The sequence below is a fragment of the Parasteatoda tepidariorum genome, chromosome 4, assembly GCF_043381705.1.
Source record: "Parasteatoda tepidariorum isolate YZ-2023 chromosome 4, CAS_Ptep_4.0, whole genome shotgun sequence".
NCBI classification, from domain to species: Eukaryota; Metazoa; Arthropoda; class Arachnida; order Araneae; family Theridiidae; genus Parasteatoda; species Parasteatoda tepidariorum.
The window spans coordinates 238,618-246,168 of NC_092207.1; the positions used below are offsets into that span (position 1 = coordinate 238,618).

At 31.6% G+C, this 7,551-nt stretch overlaps 1 long non-coding RNA gene across 1 annotated transcript; it reads left to right on the forward strand.

Annotated features, from left to right (window-relative positions):
- Nucleotides 1-1,006: 1,006 nt before the first annotated feature.
- On the forward strand, nucleotides 1,007-7,270 carry LOC107450500 (uncharacterized). The gene is made up of 2 exons (XR_011636525.1): nucleotides 1,007-1,517; nucleotides 7,154-7,270. It is a non-coding gene; the product is annotated as an uncharacterized lncRNA (long non-coding RNA).
- Nucleotides 7,271-7,551: the final 281 nt, after the last annotated feature.

A 7,551-nucleotide genomic window follows, 5' to 3' on the forward strand; every position in this document is an offset into this window, starting at 1 on the left:
ATTTACACCTGCAATACCATAACGTATGACGAAAACGATCCTGCACTTGAATTTTTAAAATTTTTAACTATTATAATTCTTTGTCTACACCAGAACCATAGGTTTCATACATATTTTCAATTTCAATCTCAAATAGCTTTTATTATTAATATTATTAGCAATTTTTATCTTTTGAGTACTCGTCGCCCCCTGATTGTCCCCAGGTTGGTAACCACTGGTGTAGTCCATTAACGCTTTCTCTATCTCCCACCTCTACTTAAATAATTTTTGCATTTTCTTTTGCTTGAATTAAAAGAATCGATGCATAAACAATGGGCATCTCCGAGATAGCTTTGTGGGCCGTTCTGGCTAGCCTCTGTGACCACTTTGATCAGCCTGCGTAGAGACCGAGGGTGTGCTGTATCGGTCCTCGTTAAATTGTTCTAACATAAAGTGCTCAACTTTGCTCTCAGGTCGTCGGGCTATCAAAGCAGAGGAGCCATCCCCTCTGTAGAGGTTCAAAATTGTGGTGGCAGCATGTTTTCAGATAATCCTAAGGGGTGTTTCCCAGACTGTTCGCCAATTGCCCATCGTGCAACTCTAGCTCGACGTAAATAAAGTACCTACCTGTGTCCTGTGATTCACCTGATATTTTATATTAAGTCATCAGCCAATATTGGCCCCATAACGGCTATATAAGACGCATATTAAAAAATCTAGACATCCCAATATTGGTTCCTTGGTACACGATAGGACCCATATTGTGCCCAACTGGAGTCAAGGTAAAATTGTTGCTTGGGTTTCTTCTAACCAAAGTAGGAAAAATTTCCCCAAAAGAAACATTTAATTTGAGTTCAAAATTTTTTTTTAACAATTTGTAATTGCAATCTTGTTTAAATAATATTAATTTCTAATTTATTTAATATATCATTTTTCAATTAGTGAAGATTAAAAAGCAGCAGTTAAAAAGATCAATTTAAATGAATTTCCTATAAAATTTAAAAAAATCTAATCAACTGTAGTTTTTAAATTTTATGTGGGTATTGTAATACCTAGTTTTTTTAGTAAACATTAATAATTAAACAAATCACACGCTAAATATTCTTCTAGGAATCCCATTGAATTCACAATTTAAAATAATACATTAATGTTTGCAATCAAATACTGCTAAGCATTTATACCCAAACTGACTCACGATAAAAATTTTTAAAAAATGGGTAAATCTTTGTTAATGGGTAATTCTGTATAATACTTAATTGAATAATATTTAGATGGTGATTTTTTTCAACAAGTCGATGTGAAAAACTTTCTAGTAATGGTAGAATGTAAGGAGTGTTTTCATAATGGTAGATATTAAGTGTTGGTATGTTTAGTGTTAATAATATTGGTAACTTCTACATCAATTTGCTGGTAATATAATATAACACATATCTTTTGGAATGAAAGTCTTTTGAATAAAACCAAACATTTAATATAAATATTTCTAGGTGTTGGTGGTATCAAGAAGTCTGGAAAGAAATGAGAATAATTTAATTTGGGTATGTCTTTTGTGTTCAGGACTCTTATTTTAATGCAATCTTTTATACTTTATTTAAAATATATCAGGGTTACCACAGGTGACTAAAATGTCACTATTTTCAACCTATGACTACTTTTTTTGCCTATAAGAGCAATTATTTTCAGGAAAAGCAGACTTTTCTATTCTCATAGCAATGTTGTTTTTAGCATAAATTGGGTCGACAACCTGCGGTCCATGGTAGCTTCTGAACATAATGAATTTTTTTTCCTAAAAATTTAAAAAATATTGAATTGAAAATTTGAGTAATCACTTTTTAATGCTCTCAATTTGCACAGATTCCATTCTGAATCTATTTTGCTTCTCAATCGCCTTTTCAACTGTTATTGCTATGATTTTAAAGAACCTAATTTTTAATATGATACTATGATGCGAGAATTTCAAATTTTTGAAATCACTTTTTCTATATATATAATGTAAAGTATTTAATGTTCTGCAAATATAAAAATTTTTTTATAAAAAATTTAGTGCTAGAACATTAACGTTTATTTAAAAATTATAATGGCCGTCAACTTGACTAAATGCAATTACAATGAAGTCATTTAATAAAATTTTAGTCTTATTATTGAAAAATTTTTATTCTTATTGAGGCAACTATTTTCATGCTTTAAGCTACTAGAAGCAACTATTTTGTTCAGTTTTTCTGTGGCAACCCTGATATATTAATCTTCAATGTACCATTTTTTTAAAATTCATTTATAAATATTTTTTGAGTGAAATTTCAACTACACTATGTATTTTGTGCTATTTAGATCAAAAACATATTTACAATTTCAAATCCTAATTTCTACTTGGTAACAATTTTCAATATTTGTGGCATAAAATTTTTTTTTTCAATGTACATAATTGAAGCATTTTTATTTAAGAACGTATCAAAGAATAAGGTGACATGTGTACATTGTTATTCCTGTTGATTCTGTTTCCTTTCTGGCCTTTCTGAAATTTAGCATGTATGTCATTATTGTAGAAAAGTAATAAAATTTAATTATGTCATGAAATTTTTTATATCATTAACTTGTTACATCGAAAATCATTTATTGAAAGAAGAAATAAGTTATGTGCTGAAAGTTTGCTTATATAAATCTTCATTCATTGAACTTATTTTCGCTTTAGGAATTTAATATGATTTGACAAATTTTGATTTGATTTCATATTCCTTCAAATTATATTAAGTTACCATAAAATAACAAAACATACAACTCTCCAGATTCAATTTAGTCTCCCCTCATACTTTCAAACAAATATTGGCCAGCGAACAAAACTGAGCCCCAAACACCTTTGAGTTAGATAATGTGCGCAGGTACACTCATGGAAATTCTTAAATTTTGCAATTCTAGAAATTCTTAAAGAAAGATTTTCTACACTACATTTTTAAAAAATCAAATATCTCATTTTGAAAATGAAACATCCAGCTATTTAGTAATCTAACGCCGTGATTCGTATTCACGAATCTTTAAAATTCAGTGTCTCAATTTATTTTTACGTGTCTTTTCAATTCAATATCACAATTTGTATTGAAGTTTTAACTTAAACACAGAGATTCATATTTGCAAGATTTTTTGAATAACACCTTGCAAATCAAAGCACAGGATTTCACAATCAAACATCATGTGATTTTTACCCATTCTATATAAAGCCTATCATATATATAAATTTTATAAAATGTGACATTTTCATTGAAACGTAAGGGTTGCCACTCCACAGGGGGGGGGGGGAGAACAGAGAAAACCTGAAAAATATGGGGAATTTAAAAATCACCGGAATAACAGGGAAATTTGATTGTTCTTTACAAACTGGGAATTTTGTTTCTTATTTTTGTCTTTTAAATAATGTTGACACACCAAGTGTAATCTATGGGATATTTAACCATAATATTTCAGCTATATTAAACTATTTCATTTACTATAGCATTATTTAAGTATGTTCAGCTGTATTTCCACCAATTAAAACTAAATATAATTAGCCCAATATAGCTCATAGCCTGATGGCAAGAGGACTCTAACCCATGATCTGCCTACCGTTTAGGACATTATACGCCGACACTGTGGTCGATGCGGGCTGAATGTAGAGTTTGTTTCGACGAGCCGTCGCTGGGATTCGGATCTGATTCACCTCGTTGGAGGGCAAACGCTCTATCCCCTGAGCCATCGCCGCTCGCGAAACACTCGTCTGATTTTGGTTGACCGGAGCGAGGCAGATCTTAAAAGCTCCTGAATCAAATCGCTTGTACCATCTTGAGAAGAACACTAAAAAACATAAAATTCATAAAGGTTGATATTTTCACAAGTGTTGCAGAACTTTTTTAATGACCCAGAAATAAAATCAGAATCACAGAACTTATTGAATTACAAGTATAAATTTATTGCTGAATAAATGAATAAGCATTGATTGTTCGGAAAGAGTGAGGATATCTGCTCACCTGAAGTCATGAATTTCGGTATTGAACAAAGTGTGTCATGATTTTAGCTAAATTTTTTTTAAAGAAAAATCAAGGATTTAGGTCGCCAAAATCTAATTTTTAAAATGGAATTTACTCCCCCCCTCCCCAATTTCATGGTGTTCCAAATATCTGAATTTGTAACATACTTCTGTGATTTCCAAATTTTAGTTATTGTTTTTTTTTATTATTATTTTTTTATTTTATAAATTTATAATTCTAGCTGATGCAAGCCAGTCATTGGCGAATTTTTTTTATTCTGAAATTGGAACAGAAAAATCAGGAGTATTTCTTCCTTTTCCGATGAACAAGAAAAGTATCTAGAATATAATTCTGCAGAAAAGAAAGAAAAAAATTATTTGCTTTTGTATTTTTTTGAGCTATTTTATTGCTTGAACTCTTTCTTTACTCTGTTTTTTATATTTAAAATCTGTAAATATAAAGATGCAAAGTATAACAGTTTTGGTTATACCTATCATTTCATTATAGTGCTTTTTTAAATTTATTGTTGTGTTTTTCTCGGAGAAAAAAGTAATTTCGTCAAGTCATGAAAAATTGTTGGAATCAGTCATGGAAAGTCATGAATTCGAAAATCTAAAAATGTAGAAGATACCCTGAATACAAGAAAAAGACTTCAGACGTAATAATTGTAATATCAAAGGTAGCTGAACCAACTGTCGATTGTGTGAAAAGTTTAAATATTTTCTAAAAATGAAAAGCATGGTACTAGATTGAAGATTTTCATTAATAAATAACTTGATTAAAAAAAAATGCACTTGGAATGAAGCTAGTTATTATGGCTGCAATATTAAAAATAACTAATAGTCATGAAAATAATACATAGCATTTCCTTCTTCAATTTCACTATCTTCCAGTGAATAATAAGCAGCCACTTAATCAAAAAAAAATAAGTGTGTTTTAATTTTTTTCGTATTTTTCACATTCAACCCAGAAGACAAAGGAACTCTTGGATCAAGCATTGGGAGAAACGCTGGAGGAGAAGTGAAAAAAACATGCAAACCTCACACGGTTACAGCAAGAGGACTCTAACCCATGATCCATCGACCTCTGGTGATATTTTTGCATCAGCACTCTAGTCATTGCAAGGTTGACGCAGAATTCATAACAACCTGCCATCACTGAGATTCGAACCTGGGTTTACGGTATTGGGAGGCGAGTGCTCTAACCTCTGAGCCACAACGATTCGTAATCGAATACTTGTCATTAAGTATTGTCTGAGGCAGGGGTTCTCAATTTTTTATGGCTAAGGAATCATAACTGTGTAGCCTCTTGCGGTGGAACTGACTCCAAGTTTATGAATACCCAGAGTTTATGAATAAAATTAGCTGTTGTTTCTGATGCCACTTGCCAATACCAGCAAGTCTGCTCTGAAAAACCAACCAAATTTAAGGCAGAAGGTGCGTTTCTTGTTTTTCAATGGCATCATCTATGGCCCAGAATACGACTTCAGCCACTGCATACGTCACAGCCCATTAACAGGACGTACCCTTTTATGCATCCACTCATTTATCTACAGATTGTAATTTTGGCCTGAACCAGAGAACGATCAATTTCTAATTCAGTACCCCCGACCCCCNCCCCCCCCCCCCCCGAGGTGTGATTTGTTAATGGGAACCTGGAGGGCTTCGTGTCCCTGCAGATTTAAGGTGCACCCATCACCATTTACTACTCGGAAAGTCTTCGGAGGGCGGGGAGTGTCAAGGTCACGACCTTTTGGACATGGCCCAACACCCTACAAACCAGGCTATCCCAGCCTCTATTAGTAGCTATGAGTATACTAACCAAAAAAAATAATAAACAACTCATTTTTATTATATTAATTGTGAAGATTGGAATTTATTCAGTTATCGTTTTACCAATAAAAGGCTAGTTTTATGTCAAACACTTCAATTCTCATATCTGGAGTGGTATTTAGACTACTTTTGAATTTGTTTTCGGTATAAGCTAGGTGTTCTTTAGAAGTATGAAATCATTTAAATACAAACGATGGGAAAATTATGCATAATGTTTATAACAACAATTGACCTTATAATTAGAACAAGGAATTGTTAAATTGACTCGATTTGCGAGAAAGTTGCCCCACTCTCCTGTGAGTCATTAGTTTTTATTTAAAACTTTCTAAATATGGATTTAATCCAAATATTTTACTGCAATACTATAGAAAAGTGACAATTTCAAATAGACAAAAATTGATTTGTATCAAAGCAAACTTTTCAAGATAATTAATTGCAATCTTTTTAGATTGTCAAACCATCTCTTCCCCCTTCCTCTATCGTTGTAACCGTCAGCCACTTGCCAAACCTGGCAAAAATATACTAAATTTTACTACTTTTTTCCCTTTTTGTTTGTAAAACATGGTGCATAGCGTTTTTAAGGAGTGCTTTCGATTTTCGTTTTTTTTAAAGCCCTTAAAGGTGCTTTTTTTCATTGGGTATTTTTAAAAAGGGCTTAATTTTCGCTTTTCGAAAATGAGATTTTTTTATTTACCATGTCGATTTCCACCACAGATGCAAAGCCATGGTCTTCACATTGTTCTATTAAACTTTTTCACAGTTCAATCTAACACATAAATTTCGGCGTATCTTCGGTCCGTAGCGTGTGAAGGTGACAATCATTTTACATGTTTGATGAAATACTTGCAGGTCAACATGTGCGTATAGTGAGCTAGGTTCAGTGAGATTCTTGCACTCTTATGTGCAACTCAGCTGCAATTGGCAAAAGATTCCCAATTGCAGGCTTCATTTTCCACCCTCTGAAATCAAACCGAAAAATCTCTCCATCTTTTTATGGTGGTTTATATAATCAAGAAAAGAGTTCTTTGTCAGCGTTTTTTATTTTTATCAGAAACTTAGTCCTATTTCATCAATGAAACTTAAATCTATTTTATCATGATCATGTAAAGTCTTTGAAAGCTATTTTGTTAATGTATATAGTGCTTAAAAAGTACTTAAAATGTGCTTATTTTTTGTTGGAAGATTTGGTTACGCACCCTATAAAAAGAAAAAAAATTTTGAAACATTTTTTTACAATTATCTTGTAATGTTTCATTGTTCTATTTCATGACAATATCAATACCTTCAATTAATTTAAGATCTTAGTTTCCCAACATTTTGTGTTAAAAATATATTTTTTCTTTTTAGATAATTTTTGAAGATGATGACTTAAAAGAGTTTTCTAAGCGCCATATTTGGTTGAAAAAACTAAAATGTGTTTGTAAATATTCATATTGGCCTTGAATAAAATCTTTTTACTTTTTATCAGTATTTTTTTATTACTTCTGTTTAAATTGTGCTATACCATCTTTTCATGTTACAGGGTAAAATTTTCAGGACAGTCTCTGATAGATGATATTAAAGGGAAAATATTTTCAAGCTCTTACCACAAAACAACAAAGTAAGTTGGATTAATGAATAGTTGTCTTGATAGAAGTATCTTATGGCAGAAATTGAACTCTTTCCAACATTTTGTGTCAAAAATATAATTCTTTTTTCTTTTGAAGATGATGATTTCAAAGAGTTTTCTAAGCGCCATATTTTAT